The 19,531-nt window shown below is 42.9% G+C and overlaps 1 long non-coding RNA gene across 1 annotated transcript; it reads right to left on the bottom strand.

Moving 5' to 3' along the window:
• Nucleotides 1-469: 469 nt before the first annotated feature.
• LOC131410086 (uncharacterized) lies at nucleotides 470-19,208 on the bottom strand. Its single transcript, XR_009221159.1, has 3 exons — nucleotides 18,698-19,208; nucleotides 11,415-11,556; nucleotides 470-526 (listed from the first exon to the last, which is right to left on the bottom strand). It is a non-coding gene; the product is annotated as an uncharacterized LOC131410086 (long non-coding RNA).
• Nucleotides 19,209-19,531: the final 323 nt, after the last annotated feature.

Raw genomic sequence — 19,531 nt, 5'->3', positions numbered from 1 at the left:
TCCAATATAGAAAGGAACAAATAGTTTAAAATTCTTCATTTGAATATTATGTTCCATGTCATGTCCTTAGAGCTTGTTCTTTATAGCGTGCCTGTCAGCTTCCCAGCTGCTTTCCCACGTATTATATCCTTTTACTCTGTTTTCTTGTATCCAAGATTTTTATAGTTTCAACTGGCATTGTTATGACCTGTATTTGATTATCTTTTATTCACTCTTACGTTATTTTCCTTTCAATATTTAACATGAATTCATAATTTCAACCTCCCAAGATCTCCTTGAAGTATTATTGCCACTTAACATAGCAGGTGGCCGAGTTTAGAGAGTCGATCACAGGACCATTTGCCTCCAGAGCTTGTGCTCTTCCCACTAAACTGCATTCTGGAAAAGCAGAAATGCCTTGGGAAGTTTTCAGTCTAACTTCTTCCTAAAGTTATTTTTCTAATTTTGTTGTATCATGTCTTTGTGATTACCTTAATTTCCATATGCAAATACATCCTTTCTGTCTCACAAATGAAAAGAACTGCTCCTGAAAGATACAAAACAATCTGTATTTTAAGGATGAATCCAGAAAAGAATGAGGCATCTGAAGATGCTGGGTTAAAGATCAGAGTTAATAAACTGAGTCTGAGGCATTTTCGTGAATACTACGCCCAGACAATTTACAATGAACGTCTAATCTTCCTGCATCTCTCCATTTGAATCATTTTCTGGACAGAGGAGGAAGAAATTGTGTAGAAATAGTACTCCATGTGAGGGGAGTAATTATTCCGTTTGCAGTGGCAGCAGGCTCATTTAGGGTCTCTCCCTCAATCTTGTGTAACGTTGGACATCAGAGAGCTGGGATATCTGTTAACACAGATGATTTCCCAGGAAGCCAGAGCCATCTATCATTGAGAAGGCCACAATGTTCCATGTTCCAAAGGACATGATTATGAGTGTCAGTGGTGATTGTTTCCTCAATCTCTAGAGACAGATTGTGAGTTCCTTTCAGTGAATATGAGTGTATTAGGCCCCGAATATATCTGCCCTTAATGATAATTGGGGATCCATAATTACTTTCAGCAAGTTTTTTTTGGTTTATTTTGAGCACTAAATCTCTGAAGACTCTGAGTTGACGCCTGTACTTTACTTTTCTCTCCTCTTTTTTTTAATAATCAGATTTCTTCTGGAAAATAGAAAACACTTTCAGATGTACTTTTCCTCTATTGTATTAATGTCTCATTTGAAGACAGAGTTACCTATTGGTTGCCCAGTATATATGCAGCCCTCCTTCTCACACATGTAATTGCAAAAATGCTCCTACTTATCTATAATCCAATATCTTCTGTGCAATTCCAAACATGTTCACATTCTTCCCAATGAGAGAGAATCCAAATTCACATATAGCTTCTGCATTGTGAAGTGACAGAATTTAGCCACTCTTTTTTTTTTTGTGTGAGATCAGCCCTGAGCTAACATCCGCCAATCCTCCTCCTTTTTTGCTGAGGAAGACGGCCCTGGGCTAACATCGGTGCCTATCTTCCTCCACTTTATATGGGACGCCGCCACAGCATGGCTTACCAAGCAGTGCGTCGGTGCGTGCCCAGGATCCGAACCAGCGAACCTCGGGTCGCCGCAGCGGAGCGCGCGCACTTAACCGCTTGCGCCACCGGGCCGACCCCTTAGCCACTCTTTTGAGTTAAGTTCTCTGGACGGTGTCCATTCCTCCATTACCTTGGATTTAATCAGGTTTTATTGCAACTCATCACCATCCAGCTTATGGGATAAATGATAAATGTAGCTTCTATCTACCTAATAGAGTGAAGTGGAATAAAGATCAAACTAAAAAGTCATTGATTACTAGTACAGAATACACCAGATCTTGCTGAGCAAGCTTGGTAAGACGAATGATAGAAATAGTTGAGTCTCATAAGCATCTCTTTGTTCACTCAATTATCTAGAGTAGGTTGTTTGGTCAGCCAGTTTGGCTGGCCCAGATCCTGAGTGAGGGCCACCTTCAGAAAGGCACTGAGAAGGATTTGCCTATTGGTACTGGTGGCCAGGGTGGGGGTGGGGGTGGGGGCGGGGATGAGAAGGTTTGAGGGGATGCTAGTGAACAACTTTGATCTTAGCACTTTGATGTGACTGCTTGGTTTGGGGACTGCCATAATGTTGAACAGTGATAAGTCTCTGTACAACAGGCTAGGAGCTTTTTTGACAATACAAGGTAATCTTTAATTAGCACCTTAACAATTTCATTTGGGGTCTTGGGTCCAATGCTAGAAATCTTGTATTGTTCTTGATTTGCTAGAGGGAATAGCCATGTCCCTTACAACACTTTTAGCGTCATTTTTTTTTAGCATTTTATTAGGAGGATCCTTCTATTGCTCTAATTCTTAGCTAAGTAGATTTTGCTTCTGGCATAGTTGGGAGCCTTTCTTTAATCTTTCCTTGAGTGTCACCCTTGTCCCTTTGCTGCATTTCAGACCAGTGTACTTTACAATAAAAAGGAGATATCTTCATTTTTGTCTGCAGAATAAGGCAGAGTGACCATTCCACTCCTACAAATTGGGGTCAGGTCACGTGGCTAGTCCACTGCAGCCATGTAGATTGGGAAGGGTTCAAGTACATTTTTATTCCCAGCACTGAATTACCTGGTGTTCCTGCTAACTCCCTGTGTTGGAGGTCCCCAAGACCAACCCCAGGTTAGTGGTTAGCTAGGACTCACAGGACTCAGCATATAGTCATGCTTACAGCTAAGATTTATTATAGGGAAAGGAGACAAAGCACACAATCAGCAAAGGGGAAAGGCACGTGGGACAAAGTCTGGAGGAAGCAAGGCAAGCTTCCGAGAATCCTGTCTCAGTGGAGTCACACAAGACACACTTAAATTCCTCCAGCATCAAATGTGACAAGATGGGAGAAGTGCTGTCTACCAGGGAAGCTCATTACAGACTCAGTGCCCAAAGTTTTAATGGGGGGCTGGTCACATAGGTACCCTCTGCCTAGCACATACCAAAATTCCAGACCCCTAGAAGGAAAGTAGGTGTTCAGCATAAACCATATTATTTGCACAAACAATTAAGGCACACTGAGATACCCTTTTTAGGTAGGGAGTTATGGGAACACTCCCCAAATCAAGTTCCCAGATGCCAGCCAAGGGTCAACCTTGCAAGAAGGCCTTTCCGAGGATAGTCTAAAGGCCTGCTATGTGAATTCTTTCTGCACACACCCACATCTCCATCTCTAGCTCAGAACCTTCTCCTAAATTCTTGGACCACATTTGTGATTGCCTTGGTTAATGTCTACTAGGCTGTCCTTTTGGAACTTCAGGATAAACACATCCAGAACTGAAGTAATAATCTTCCGCAGAACTGTTTTTCACCCTCTCTTTCTGAGCTCAGTCAGTGCCTCTACCATTCATCAGTTCAGTTGAGGCAGAAAAGTCTGATCCCTTTCCCTCATGTGGAGGTCAGGTGGGACCGGCTAGGATGGTTCCCAAGGGTCAGAATGGGTAGCAAAAGTACCTTGTATTCATGGCTGTGGGTGCAAAGAGCAAAAGTCAGGTACAAAATGGTGACCAATACACTGATAAGCCTCAGAGGTAGAGAACTGGGTTTAAATAGGATGTCAGAACAGGAGAGTTTGGAGATGGGATCAAAAGGTCAGGAGAAATTAGATGAACAGGAGTGTGATCAGGAAAGACATTGCCAACAGTAGCTGTTTCCCATGGGTTGGTTGGTTAGTTTGATTTGGTGTGTGTTTGATGGGTAGTCAAGCACAAATTAAAGGGCCGAGAAGGGAATAAATAAGAACCAAGACTTCTGTATTTTTCCTCAGATCCAATTAACCAACTGGCATCCTTTCAAATCCTCATCATTTTCATTCTCATCATTTCCCACATAGATTCATGCCATCATCTCTTACGTGGTCTCACATCCTCCTTCCAATCACTCGAGTGCAATCTTTCTACAGGGCACATTTGGACAGGTCACTCCTCAGCTGTCCCCATTACTTTTTCACTGTTCTTAGAATAACATATAAGAGTCTTCACATTTTGGTCTCTGTCCCCTTTTCCAACCTCATTTTATACCATTTCATGTCCCTCACCTTGCCCTTCACACTTCTAAGGTTTTGCCCATGCTGTTCTCTCTTCCTATGATGGCCTTTCTTCTCTTGCCTTTCCGGTTAATTCCTGCTTATCCTTTAACTCGCACCTCAAGTGTCACATCTGCAAATCCTCATCTTGCCCTCATCTCCAGGGCTGACTTCTCCATTAAGCACAGCAGGCACAATGCCTAGGACCCATGATACTTTTAGGGGTCCATGAAAATGTTTTAAGTTGTTTTAAAATCACAAAAAAACACAATATAATCCAACTTGCATTATATTTATCTTTATACCAGCACAGTAGCAGAACATAATTTTAATATTTTTTTATGGAGGAAGAGGCCCACCAAGGCAAAAATGCTGAGAGCCCGTGAAAGTCATAATGTGGCCCTTCTCATCTCCCCATTTATGCACTTCAATTGCACTGTCTTCTCCAAAGAACTGTGAGCTCCTTGAACTTATCCTAAGCACCTAGCACGATGCCTGGTCACTCAACGTATATTTAACAAGCAAATGCATTAACGTTTCAGCATATAGGTAGACTGTGGCTTACAAATAGCTTATACATTAAAAGCTTGTTTGTAAAAAATGTTTTTGAAACTCAGAACACATTTACCATTGTAATAATATCATATGTTTGCAGTTTGAGACAAGAGGCGAAACACTCTGAGGCCAGCCCACAAAAATTTACATTACCCAGAATGTTTCTGAAATACGATTTAAGTGAAGTCAAAAGCAGAAAAACCCAATACTCCTGCAAGTTAACAAACAGAACAAGAATGAAATTGAAGAAATATTTTTAAAAATTTATCTCGAATGCTAGCATTTGAGACTCTGTGAAGCCTGCTTTTCTTAAATTTCAAATTGCCCTTTCCCCATAGGCCCGTGGCAGACACTGTCTACTTACCACAATGGCTAAACCAGGTCAGAATCTTTGCCTCAGGCCACGCTGCTTGGCAAATGGTGGCTTTGGTTGTGTGTGCTCTGCTTTTCTTGTCCCTCATTGCTTCCATCTACTCTCTCTGCTGATTCCCAACCCCAAACACCAAGGAAGGGGAAAAGGGCCACCCAGCCAAAGCATAGGCAGACAGAGTGGCCATTCTGACTGTGGGGTGAACCACACAGCCAAGAGGGAGAGGAGCTTGGTGGTTGCCAGAGCCTTAGCAGAGCAGGTTAACCCTTTTACAGCTTAATCCTGAATGTGTCTCACCATTAACTATATTTAGATTTTTTTTTTCTTGCAAAGAAAAAGGTTTTAGGTTTAATCTGTTTGTTTTTTTTTTTTGTGAGGAAGATCAGCCCTGAGCTAACATCCGATGCCAATCCCCCTCTTCTTGCGGAGGAAGATTGGCCCTGGGCCAACATCCGTGCCCATCCTCCTCCACTCCACCTGGGACACTGCCACAGCATGGCCCAACAAGCGGTGCGTGGGAGCACGCCCGGGATCCAAACCTGCGAACCCTTGGGCCTCCAAAGCGGGGCATACGCACCCAGCCACCGCGCCAGCGGGCCGGCCCCAGGTTTAATCTTAAAGAGTGTTTACTGTGTGTGAATAGTAGAGTTGTTTGTATCTTGGGAGCTGACGATAACAAACACCTTCTTATTCAATATAACATTACCATGAAGCTCTTTAAAGTCTGTTCAGGTGAGAAGAGGGGTTTGACTATCTTGACTGAGTATACAGAGAGGGATAATTACCACATATATCTACGGAAAGTGTACCATTACCCCATGAAAAGGTATTTTCTGAAATAGCCCAGTCCTCACGAGAAACGAAGAATAACCTTCACCCCTTAACAGGGGGTGAGGATTACAACTTCAAGGGTTTTATAATGTTGACCCACAACAGCCAGAATTTTTTCGTGATCTAGAGAGCTTAAGGAATTTACCCAAGGTCACATAGCTGGTTAGAAGCAAGACAAAATTGCCTTGTAATTTTTTTTTTTTTTGCTGAGGAAGATTAGCCCTGAGCTAACATTTGTTGCCAATCTTCTTCTTTTTTTTTTGCTTAAGGAAGATTAGCCCTGAGCTAACATCTGTGTCAGTCTTCCTCCATATGTAGGTTGCCACCATAGCATGGCTGCTGAGTGGTGTAGGTCCGCGCCTGGGATCTGAACCTGCAAACCCCGGCTGCTGGAGTGTAGATTGCCGAACTTACCCACTACGCCATGGGGCCGGCCCCCTTGTAATTTTTAAAATGTCTTACTTTATTAATTACAAAGATTTTTTCAAAGCTTTGGCCCCATGTGTTCATTGTCAAAGGATGTCTAATTGTTGGTCTTATAAGGCTAATGACTCAAGCTCAATATGGGGAAAGACCTCTTTTACTCAGGACAAATGTTATGAGCCCTGGGCTATTTGACTGTTGAGGACTTTGGGGAAGTTTGAGCTGATTCAACATGCTGCTCCAGGGATTCAGTACAGTTTCAAAGCTGGTTTGTGAGGGCTCAGGCCTCAGATCTGCAGCCTTCTGTTACTAATGAGTATTGGTCTATACTTACTTTTGCAATAATTCTAATAGCATCTGTTAGAGCAGTGCAGCTTTCAGATAAGAGATGGTGACACGTGCAATGAAGATGTCATTTCAGGTACTTCTCATTATCATTCAGATAAATACCTCAAGGTCATATTTCTTACTCCCATATTACAGTGAATACATTAAAAAAGTAAAACTAGGAACACTGAACCTGTTATATTTAAGCCCCAAATACAGACTCATGGAATTTCAGGCCTAGGAGAAGATGGACAGTCTTCTAAGCACATCCTCTTTGGGCCCCAAGAGCCTGCACTTAACATTTCTCCCTCAGTTAATGGCCACGCCTACTTTTAAAGACAAAAGGTGTTATTTCCTTTTCACTACAGACTCAATATTATATCAGTTTGGGTCTCTGAGAAGCAAACACCAAGACAGGATTATACATACGAGAGGTTTATTGGGGAAACACCTGTTAAGGATAATGCGAGAGGGAGCAGGGGTAGGTGAGGAGAACCTCCAGGCTACGATAGATATAGGTCTGATATCTAAGACAGGAGAGGGCAGGGGAAGGAAGGAGGCTTGAGTAGGAGAAGCTTCAGACTGCAGTGTAGTTCTGAGACAGTCTCAGGTGGGGAGTCGTCAAGGCTGATAGAGGAGTCCCCTGCTGGGCAGGAATGGCCCAGCTCTTGTGCTTCCTCAGGCTCAGGGGTAGGAGCAGCCTGGGGAAAGCATGGCCTGGGCCTGAGTCTGGTGGCAGACCTGGAGGCTCTCAGTCAATTACGCTCCCCACAGCAAGTTCTTGAATGGTACACCTCCATGACCACCACAAATATTTAGCAGCCTTCACTTCTAGAAACAATCACAATTTGATCCTGGTTTACTCTGAACCCTCCTTTGCTCTCCAAAACCACCTACACCGATTTTTCTATTCCTTGATCCCAGTTGCCATCAGATAAGTTAACACTGCTATGGATCATATCTTAGCTTTCTCTTCTCCAGGTTAAATAATCTTATTTCTTTCACTGCTATCCCTTGAATCCTCCTAAGGTTTGCCAAGCCCTTTTGCCAAAGCCCAGAACTGCAACCTGTATTCTATACAAGCAAGATGCTCTCTGAGAGTCAATTTACAATAGCCATTGCGAACACAGACTTTGGTGACAGATATCAGCTCAAGTTCCAGATTGGCATGTAATGGCTAGGAGGACTTGTACCAAGTACTTTTAACTTTCTGGTCATCATTTTCCTCATTTGTGAAATAGGAACAACAATCACATCTACCTAGTGGGATTAAATGAGATAATGCATGTATACACTAAAAATCCCTGGCACATAGTAAGTGCTTTGTAAACATCAGCAAAAATATTATTAACATTGTATCTAGTCCTGAGCTTAATTAAGGGACTTTTGTTGCTGACTCATATCCAATTCATGATCCATTTGGCTTAGCCTTAAGCTACTTTTGTTCATTATTTGTTCTCAGTTAAGTATCTGCCAGCGTGATACTGATGTCTCTATTTTTCCTTTCTAAATGTACCATGCTATTTTTATTCCTACTCATTGACCCTTTGTCTCCTCCAGATTTCTGCAAAGTCTGTGCTTCTGAGAATCAGTTAAAAGTTTTCATTTTTGTTTTTTGGGTTTGTTTTTTTTTCAGTGATGCTGTGAGGCAAGAGATAAGAAGCTGCCTTGTATCATTGTTAAAATATTCCATCTCTGAGCTCTAACAACTAATGCCTCTTCTGGATTCATTGCGGTTCCTAGGTTTTCAGGAAGCTGGCATAGCCACAAAACTCTTTGATCCTTATTTCATGAATAGCAATATATTGAAAGGTAATTCCTCAAATCTGATCATGATCCTAATTTGATCCTCTCCCATTGCCAATAATATGGAAGGGAAGGGGAGGGTGCCAGCTCCACTCTGGGATGCTAATATAATAACCAGCACATCATATTAATTTTCTGTGGCATTTCATTTGCCCAAAGAGATTTCATGCTTATTGTCTCATTTGATATTCAAACCACCTCGACAGTAGGTTGGGTAAGAATTACTTATGCTTATTTTGTAAGAAACTGAAGTAAGGAAAAGTGAATAATTTGCCCAAGTCAAACAAAAGGTCAGTGGCAGTGCCACAAACAGACCTTGGTTCTCCAAATTTACAACTGGAGGCTCTTCAGTTTGGCCAGACTGCTAAACATGGCAGGAGAGGGCTATACTCTCAGAATTAGGCACCGCCCTCTCTTTCTTCCATCATGCTGGGGTCTAGGACCACCCACCTACATAGGCAGCTTCTCTTTGTGCCCCCAGTAGTGAATCTGCAGTTAGTCCCTGAAGGTTCCAGAAAGGTCCACAGCAGGGACATTGGGTATCAGTCAACTGGTTTTCAAGGGATGAAACCAAACTTTGGGGTAGGAACATAAAATCTCAGGCACTTAATGGGCCTCATGTTGTTAATCATGAATTACAATTTTCAGAATTTGAGCCCAGTCTGCCTCTTGGCTATACTACTCTTAAGCAAAATCATTAATCATCCTATACTCCTAGGGATCAGAGGCCCATATGTGGTTGAGTATCTGTAATCCATGTTTTAGTTGCCTCAGGTATAATTTACAAGCAATTCTTTGCAGAAATGAGCCATTTTTCTAGATAGTGTCTTAATGCGGACTTGAACTGAACAAGTGTTTTACTGAGGTTGGCAGGAATCTTAAATTTGAGCTCTGCGACCTGTAATAGAATATTCTCACCTTTCTTACCTCTCTCCTCCTCTCCTCATTCATCTTCTGCCTCTGTTATTTTTGCTTGCTCAGCATCCCTTTCTCCATTTATTTGAGGAATCACTTCTCCTCCATTCCATGTGGTTCTAGTGGGGCTGCCAATCATAAGATTTCTTTCACTTTCTTCAGTAGGGTGCAAATGTGTCCAAGTTAGCTCAATCAGCCTCTCTCTCCCACAGGTCATGTGGTAAATGCATGGCTGACTTTACAAGAAATCACCAAGTTGTTTTCCAAAATGGTCATACCATTTTACATTCCTACTAGCAATGTATAAGGTGAGGCCAGCTACATAATTTGCTGGACCCAGTGCAAAATAAAACGTGGGGTCTGTTGTTCAAAAAGCAGGACATATAAAACTTTTTCTTCTGCAATCTCTTTCTTGGCTTGTCATGTGGTTTTTATTTGCTATTCATACTATTAATTACTAGAATGAATTTCACTGCTATTTCATCTTTATACCATACAATGCCAATGTATTATATATATATTTTTTATTTTCTGTATATTATGATGTTTTGACATCTTAAAAAGCCCTTTCTGGCTGGAGAGAGACTGAGCTAGCCAATTCATACTCTCCTGGGACCATTAACCATAGATTGTCCCCTGGGCCAGAGAGCTACTCATCTGATATGGGACCTAGCTGAACGTAAACTTCCACAAAAACAAAAACAAAACACAAAAACCCTGTCAAGTGCAGCTGCACACCATCCCTGTGACTGTTGATCTTGTTACTGCTAGTCTGGGCACTTCCATTGGTTTACAATCCAGAGGCCTAATCCCTCCAAGTAAGCCATTGTATCAATCAAATGTGGCAAATGCTGAGACCCACATCAACTCCAGTGGGTACCCACTTGCAAAGGATACCCCAGGCCCACATCCCTGGCCCAGGAGCTCATCTGTTGGAGATGACATCGCCTCAGATGACCTGGCCCCAGCCCAAGACTCGCCGTTGGAGATGACTTTGCCACCTATGCCAGAGACAACTTCACCCTGGACACTGAGATCTCCACCCAAACAATGCCCACGGACCGCCTCTCCTAAGACCAAATGGGACACAGGACATTTTTGCTTTTCTTCCTTTGATATTAGGGATTCTACTATGTTTCTTAGCTCACTGTCCGCTTAGCCCATGCTCCTGGTATATTTCTTGCTGTCTGCTCAAATTACATCCCTACACTCCCATGCCCAAAGGGAAATCTGGTAGGAGTTACTACTACTTGTGCCATTCTAAAAATTAATGCAGAATACTGTTTTCCCCAGCAGGCACCTGCCTCATATCAGTCAACACCTTGACCCCCAGTGCCTTCTCCTAGGACCACCTCCAGCTTTCTACCACGATCTCCCACCTTGCGTCTCAGACCGTGACCACCAAAACCACTCTTTCTCCTGGGTTACACACACAACCACGAATCTTTACATATACTTTACTAACTTATCATTTCATACACTTCAACAACATAACTGCCAGACCTGCCACATTGACCTGAGCATATTTCTAACTCACTTAACAACTCCAGCAAGATATTCTTTAACCCCGAAAATTTCAGATTTATTTTTCTTGGCTAATGCCATATAAATAGGAAACTTAGTTATGGGCCAGCCTGTAGGGACTTTTTGTACTTCTGCTTGTGTTCCTCCTCTCTCCTCTCATAATAAAATGCTTTCTATGTGTTTAGGGCAATTTACACCCTACTCTCTAAAAATCTCTACTATCATCACTCCAAACTTTCCTTAATATGATGTTAAAACATCAGAGGACAAATTGTATTGTATATATATATTTTTAATATTTTCTGTATATTATGATGTTTTGACATCTTAAAAAACCTTTCTGGCTGGGGAGAGACTGCCCTCCTAGGCTAGCCAATCCTTGGAGATGGCAAAGAACTCAGCTGGGAGCATGTCCTTTGATATGCAAAATAACCATCCAGAGCCACACCTCCTCAATCAAGCCCATACACCCCAATAGGCAATATTCTTCTGCCTTTATCATCCCAGGTCCCAGCCAAGTAGGGACCACCCCTATAGCCCAAAGCCCACAGAAATTATTCAAAGGGGCCAGTCCTAAATTGTTTACCTGCCCTGTTGTACCTTTCCTGAAGAAAGTCCAGTAAAGGCTGCGGCCTAAGTACTCCACCCCTGCTTCTGTTTTCTGCCTCTTGACCACCCGGGTGTCCTTCTCATACGGCCCTGTGTGGCGGGCCTCCTGTCTCTAGGACCTGTGAGTATAGTCCATTTTGTTTTTTCCTGAGCCTCTCCTCTGTCTCCTCTTGTGGCTGTTCCTGACCGTCTCATAAAAGAATACAAAACAACCAGTTTTAGATGTAAAGAGATTTTAGCTTGTATGGGGAATCACTGAAATTACACAATTTGGATTTCACAGCTCATATATTTACTTAGCTCTTATGAAAAGAGTGGAAACACTGCACAAAACTAACTCAACTGTTGTTATTTTCACTTCTTGATTCATGCAAATTCTAGCAACTCTCTAACGTAGGCTTACTGAGTGAGAAGGACTGAAAGGCAGAGGAACTCCAGGTGCCTGGTCTTGCTCTTTCCTTTCATGTCATTGTTCTCAGTGTAAGCAGCTGGCTAACACAGAGGGGAACACAAGTGAAAAAGGACATGATAGAGGTCTTTGGTGTTTCGTGTTTCTTAGAATGCTATGCCAGCTTTCTTCATTCAAAGCAAGTTCTGGTTCAAATGGGAAGTGTGGCCTCTTGAGTAGGGTTGCTAGAGTTAGCAAATAAAAATACAAGATAAACACTTAAATCTGGATCTTAGATAACAACAAATCATTTTTTAGTATAAGTGTGACCCAAATATTGCATGGGACATACTGTATTTTATCTGGCAACCCTCTACCTTGGGGCTCTCAGTGCCCCTGCTTCCTCAGTCATAGATGTAACATGATTACTTTTGAAAAAAATTGTAGTGAGATATATGTAACATGAAATTCACTGTATTAACCATTTTTAAATGTACATTCAGTGGCATTAACTACATTTATATTGTGCTCCCATCACCTACAGAACTCTTTATCTTGCAAAACTGAAACTCCATATCCATTAAACACGAACTCTCCATTTCCCTCTCCCCCCAGCCCCTAGCAACCACCATTCTACTTTCTATCTCTATGAATTTAGCTACTCTAAGTATTTTATAAGAGTGGGATCAGTATTTTTCATAGTATTCTAAAGTCCTTTTGTGACTATTTCACTTAGCATGATGTTTTCAAGGCCACCCATGATGTAGCATATGTCAGAAATTCTTTCCTTTTTAAGGCTGAAAAATATTCCCTTCTATATATCTGCCACATTTTGTTTAACCATTCTTCCACTGATTGACCCTTGAATTGCTTCTGCATTTTAGCTATTGGAAATAATGCTGCTATGAACATGAGAGTACGAAGTCTCTGCTTTCCATTCTTTTGGGTGTATACCCAGAAGTGGAATTGTGGGATCGTATGGAAATTCTAGTTTTAATTTTCCGAGGAACAACATGATTAGTTTCTACTTGCTGAATTCCCATGCATTGTGTCCACCAGAATTCTGTGCTCATGGGACACTGCAAACACTATGTACCAATGGTGTGGCAGGGAACAAGCAGGTATATTATATCTCCTCTGCTCACGTGCGTTTTCCATTGTTTCATGGGCTTCACTTACAAAACACTAGTTCAAAGGTAAAATTATTATTAAGAATGTCCAGACAGTGACAGCAGAGCATTAAATCAAGTGGGCCCTTCTGAGCGTGGTGCCCAGGAGGGCAGCCTGGTATGAGAGTTTCAATTGCTCCACATTCTCCCTAACAATCAGTATCGTCAGGGTCTTTGATTTTAGCCATTCGTATGGATGTGAAATGGTATCTCATTGTAGGTTTAATTTGAATTTCCATGATGGTTAATGATGTTGACTAGCTTTTTCTGTACTGCTGGCTCTTTATACATCTTCTTTATCTCTGTCTATATATAATTACATATCTTTGCCTGTTTATTTCCCATTGGCTTTTCTTCTTATCTTCTTCTTCTATGTGTGTGGATACACATATATAGGTATATGTAGATTGATAGCTGTTCTTTCTCAGTCTCTAACTTGCTTTTTCATTTTCTTAATGGTATCTTTGAAGGAGAACGTTATTAACTTCGATGAAGTCCAAATTATCAATGTTTTTCTTTTATGGTTCATGCTTTTTTGTGTCCCAGGAATCTTTGCCTAGTCCAAGGTCACAGAGATTTCCTTCTTCCTTTTCCTCTTCCTCCTCCTCCTTCTTCTTCTTTAGATTTTATCTTTAAATTTATGATCCATTTTGAGTCTATTTTTTAGTGTGGTGGGAGGTAAGGCTCCAGATTAACTTTGTTTATTTTTGCATATGGATACTCAATTGTTTCAGCACTATATGTTGAAAAGACTGTCCTCCCCAGTGAACTTCTTTAGTGAAAATTAGTTGAACACGTATGTGTGAGTCTGTTTCTAGATTCTCTATTCTATTGCATCGTTCTATATATCTATTCTTATGCCATTCCATACTGTTTTGGCTATTCTAGGTCCTTTGTGTCTTCATATAAACTTTAGAATCAGCTTGTTAATTTCTATGTAAAAGAATGTTGAGATTTTTATTGGGAAAGCATTGAATCTATGGATCAATTTGTGGAGAATTGATGTCTTAACAATATTGAATCTTCCAATCTGTCAACATGGTATATATCTGCATTTATTTAGGTCTTCTTAATTTCTCTCAGCAATGATTTGTATTTTTTAGTGTAATTTGCATACTTGTTAAATTTATGCCTAAGTATTTCAAGTTGTTTGAATTTATTATAAATGTTATTTATTTATTTATTTTTTTGTGAGGAGGACCAGCCCTGACCTAACATCCAATGCCAATCCTCCTCTTTTTTGCTGAGGAAGACTGGCCCTGGGCTAACATCCGTGACCATCTTCCTCTACTTTATATGGGATGCCGCCACAGAATGGCTTAATGAGCGGTGCGTCAGTGCACGCCCGGGATCCGAACCAGCGAACCCTGGGCCGCCGCAGCAGAGCACGCGTACTTAACCGCTTGCGCCATCAGGCCGGCCCCTGTACCACATTTTTGTTCTCATTTTAGACCCCGCACACTTATAGTGGAATTTAAGTTTCAACTCAGCATACCCCCTTAGGGACCCAACAAAATTTAAAAATAAGAATCACTAAGAAGGAGATTACCATCACAGGATACAAATTTGGTTCCAACCAAAACAATGCCAGAAACACTTCCAGCAATCATTAAGAAGGTCTTCAGAAATAAGACTGAAGTTGATCTGCAGCCAAATAAAAATCAGAATTCTTCTGAGTCTTAAAGGCAAACATGCCTAAAATAAATACACAAACTTAAATGATCATTTTGCAATAAAACATCCTAATAAGAAAACCAAAACGAAGGACAGACCTCAAATGTTAATTACAAAATGCATCACTTTCCCAAAAATGGAGAGGTTGTCGTCAGATAATTCAGTCCACCAATGAATTTTCAACATTACAGTGTCAGCAGCAGAGCCTCTAGGAAAGCTGAACTGAGAAAAACACATTTTTTTTCATTTTCTATGTCAGGAAATTGGAATGAAAATTGGTTAGGTTTATTTACAGTATCTCAGTTACATCTATATTTCAGAAACAGCAGCACAGTATATGAATGGAAATTACACCTTCCTATTCCCAGCTCACAGACTGCATGTGGAGAGGCTGAATTTAGACCAACAGAAAAGGGTGAAATTTAAGTTAAGTGAATAAGAACAAATGCCTTGATGACCTTCACCTGCTGCAGCATCCTCCAGATTTTGCTTACAGGTTGCCACAGCCTGGGGCTCTGTGAGTGACTCAGGTAAACTCAGTCACAGCAAGCTACACGGTGTTTAGCTCTGGGTTTTGTAGCTGTAGAGATGGACATTGCATGAAGTGGCTCTTGTGTTCCAAACAGCTTCACGTTATTTCTGAAAAGGCAGTCTGTGGGATCGAGACCTTCCTTTGGAGCACTACAGGGTCAGACTTTCCTGTTCCCAGTTATCCGGCTGCCGTTCCTGCGAGAAACCAGCCTTGGACTGGGCACTCCTGCCTTCTAAGTGCCTTGCTTATCCTCTACATCTGCCTTTTGGTTCCTTCTTGCTTTACCAGATCTTTGCAGATAGCGTGGAAAGCTGCCAGAGCTGTGCTACCCCATTGCCGCTGATTCCTAATCTTCTCTGAGCCTTTGAGAAGACTTCTATGTAACAACTAGAACAAAACACCCAGATTGTGCCCTCCCCACAGCCCTACGCCCAAACCGAAAGGCTTACTTGCCCCAGTTCTCCCTCTCATCCGGATGCCGTGGTGTCAGCAGGAATTTATAGAATGTCTACCCGTCTAGCCGTTATTTATCTAAGTCCACTCATCTTGGAAGGCTCTACTTTTTCCAGGAAGACATCTTTGCTAACTCTAACAGAAACTGTTCTCCCTCAGGGCTAGAACAAGATCTTCACAGGACTGTGGCTCTGAAAAGGTTTTGGTGCTCCTCCATTATAATTCAAAATAAAAACAACTCTAAAACATAAAATGTGTACAAAGATCTAATGAGTTCTACCCACCATAAGTGCCACTTAGATGATTTTTTTAGAAATACCAAACTTTTTCAAAAATTATTTTGGTACCCGTGATTTGATGACACTCAAGACAACGCTAAGGCTGTTGGCTCATCCACCCGTTTCCTTCACTACAAGGAATGAAGTAAGAGATTAGGGACTTTGGCTGATTAATTACTGTATCTCTGAAGCCTAGAATAGCACTCACATATAAATAGGTGCTCAATTTGTTTAACTAATGAATAAAAGGGAAATCTAGCTGTCTTCAAATATTTTAAGAACTTTATGTGGTAGGTGTGTAGGTGGGGATACCAGCTTGTGTTTTCTCCTATGCTTCTTAAGACAAAGACCTACATATGGAAACCACTGGGACTGAACATGAATTTCCTGACATTTAGAGTTGGTCAACATTACCCTTGGCAGCCTTGTAAAATAGTGACAACTCCATCAGTGGAAATACTCAGAGGAGCATCTGTCAGGGAATTCCTTCTGTTAGAAAGGAGTTGGAAGAGATGACTGTGGTAGGCAGAATAACGCTGCTCCAAAGATATCCATGTCCTAATCGCTAGAATCTGTGAATGTTACCTTACATGACAAAAGGGACTATGTACATGTGATTAAGATAAAGACTTTAAAATGGGGACGTTATTCTGGATTATTGGGAGGAGGGGCAATCTAATCACATGTGTCCTTAAAATCAGAGAACCTTTCCCAGCTGAGGTCAGAGTCAGAGGATGATGTGAAGAAGGGTCAGAGAGGTAAAACACTGCTGGCTTTGAAGGAGGAGGAAGGGGGACACAAACCGAGGAATACGATTAACCTCTAAAAGGTTGAAAAGGTAAGAAGAGATTCCCTCCCACAGCCTCCAGAAAGGAACACAGACCTGCTATCACTTTGATTTTTTTGACTTGTGTTGGAATTCTAATGTACAGAATTGTAAGATAATAAATTGTGTGTGTTCAACCCCTCAAGTTTGTTGGAAAACTAATACAATGACCTTTAAGGTTATTTTCCAGATCTCAGATTCCATAATGCTAAATTATTACAGGAGGGAGTGGATTAGAACCAGGAAAACAATTCCAAAGGGAGGGTTATTAAGCGCAGAGGTGGTTTATCAAGCCGATTGAGAAATCCCTATCTCCAAGAAGCTTCAAGATGGGAACAGATGAATGTGACCTGTCTGGAACTCACGCTCAAGTTCCATCACTCAAGAGTCCTGGGGATGACCTAAATGAATTCCTACTCCCTGGAGTCTATAAAAGGAGCCCAGAAGTGAAAACAGGCAGGATTTCTATACGATTGGGCAGAGTGCCCTTAAATGGAAACAATTTCCCTTCTGAAAGCTTTGGGGTTTTAGGTGAAAACGTCCAAATTGAAGCAATTTAAAACCTCCACTTCCTATTTGGCATGAGATATAAAATTTTGCGTGAACATACAGATACATAAACAACGTAGCCATTCATATTATTCCCAAACTGAGCCTGTCATTTGATTTTGAGTGATGGAGCAAGGCTGCATATTTCCACCCAAGGGTCTATTACAACAGGAACCATTTTGATTACATCTTAAATTTAAGAAAATTCCCTTCTACCTCAGGGGAGTGCAGGTCTTTGAGTCTGCCAATCAGTTTTCACACAACTGGAACCCTCTCCAGGGATCTGTTCTGACTTGCCCAACTAAGGCCCCCACAGAGAGGGAGAGAATAGTTGCAGATTTCACTCAAAACTCCCCCTGGTCTGCACTTCTGTGTGTCACCTGCCTCTGGTTTCAAGGAAGTCAGCAGGCGTGTCTTAAGCAGTGACTGGAAGGTCCTGCTCTTTTTCGGTTACATTTTGGAAAGTAAAATGTAAATTCAGTTGGACTGTTGATAATTCCAGGAGTAGCTACTCAGCCGTATGTGGTATGAGGGCTCTCTCTGAAAGCGATCAGGAGCATTTGACTACAGATTTGCTCAAGAGTCAGCTTCCCTTGCTACGTGGCACAATTAAGTTCTTGTCTACGTTGGTTTATAGGGAGGTGGAGAGGGAGTGGATGTGCAGGGTTGCTAATGGCATAATCGCCTCCCTTGCACCATCAGCATTTCTCATCTGTCCTCGTGTGCTAACCAGTTCACTCATGTAGACTCTAGTTTCACATCAGCGACGATGATGCCACTTCATCTCGGAGCTGCTCCATCTATGCTGGAAGTCCCTGTCAGCCAGGAGACACCATTATGACCGGCTGGATGGTGGCCTGCAAATGACCAGCTACGCTCCCTAGAATTCCTAGCCCTCGGATTAACCCTGTTTCATCCAGAGGAAATTCAAGTCGAGACCTATAGAGTCTTGTTTTAGGTCACCTGCCAACTTCTAGTCCTATTTTTTGATCCCTAGTCCAGTCCCTAGCACTGTTGTCCATGCTGGTTTCAAACAGGGCTGAGGCTAAACATTTCAGAGAGCGAGCTAGCATCTTGGTTGAGAGAACAGCCTGTGGCGTCCAAGAGATCTGGGTTTGAATCCTAACTTCCGTTTATTGGCAATGTGACCTTGGTAAATTACTTAACCATGAATTTACCCACCAAGTCAGTGAACAAACTTCCAGAATTTAGCCTAAACCCTGGGAACGGAAACCCAAGAAGTACTGGGGTAATCTTTATTTTTTAACCAGTCCATCAGATGGGGACAGGGAAGGGTGGATTGTATGTGGCTCAGAAGAGTTAGAAATTAACTGAGATCCGGAAAATTAAGAGGCGTGATATTTCTTACACACCAGGGCTGACACTCTTACCAGCTACACCGGACACCCGGACAACTTTCGTGTTCCGCGATCCCCAAAGCTATCGGCCTTGCCTGACCACCAAACGTGCAGCTCTTCTTCGGCCGGCTTAATTTTCTAGGCCTTTTCCCTTCCTGTTCGTCTCCTGCCAGGTCGCCAGTCCGAAGGCTGGGATCCCCTGCGCTGCAGCCAGGGCCAGAGGCGCCCGCGGCGGCGGGACAAGCTGCCCCCAGGCCGGTGCCCAGCGGACTGCAGACACAGAGGGCGCGAGCACAGCCCCGGCCCCGGATCTCAGGCCAGGCAACGCTCTCGAGGAGTCCCTGCACTGAGGCCGCGGGTCCGCCCGCGGGCAGGTGAGAGGCAAGGGCGCGGGGGCAGACACCTGACGCTTCCGTGCTGTCCCCGCGGTCAGCACTCTAGCGACCCGGGCTGTGCCTTCAGCACCTCCGCAGACGGACTTTCGGTGGACCGAGGCGCCGCGACAGACGAGCGGGCGACGGTGGCCGAGGAGGCCCAACCCTAACGTTCGGCCGGGTCAGGGTCCGCACAGACGGGTGTGCGCGTGCGCGAGTCCGTGCGGGCGCGCCCACGAGTCTGTGTGTGCGCGCGCGCGCGCCCTGAGACTTGGCTCAAACAGCGGCGGAGCTGTCCACAGGCCAGGCGATGGGTGCGGAGTCCCGGAGGCTGCAGAGCAGGGTGACGCCACCTGCCGGGCCCAGGTAGCACGCGACGTCCCTGAGCACACCCAACTCTCCAGCTCTGCGCCCGAACTGGCGCACCGCGGCCGCCTGCGACCGCCCTGTGGAGACAAACGGACCATGCGCTCAGCTCACCATCTGGATTTTT

The sequence above is a fragment of the Diceros bicornis genome, chromosome 9 (genome assembly GCF_020826845.1).
Source record: "Diceros bicornis minor isolate mBicDic1 chromosome 9, mDicBic1.mat.cur, whole genome shotgun sequence".
Classification (NCBI taxonomy): domain Eukaryota; kingdom Metazoa; phylum Chordata; class Mammalia; order Perissodactyla; family Rhinocerotidae; genus Diceros; species Diceros bicornis.
This window is presented reverse-complemented; position numbering and strand designations above follow the sequence as displayed.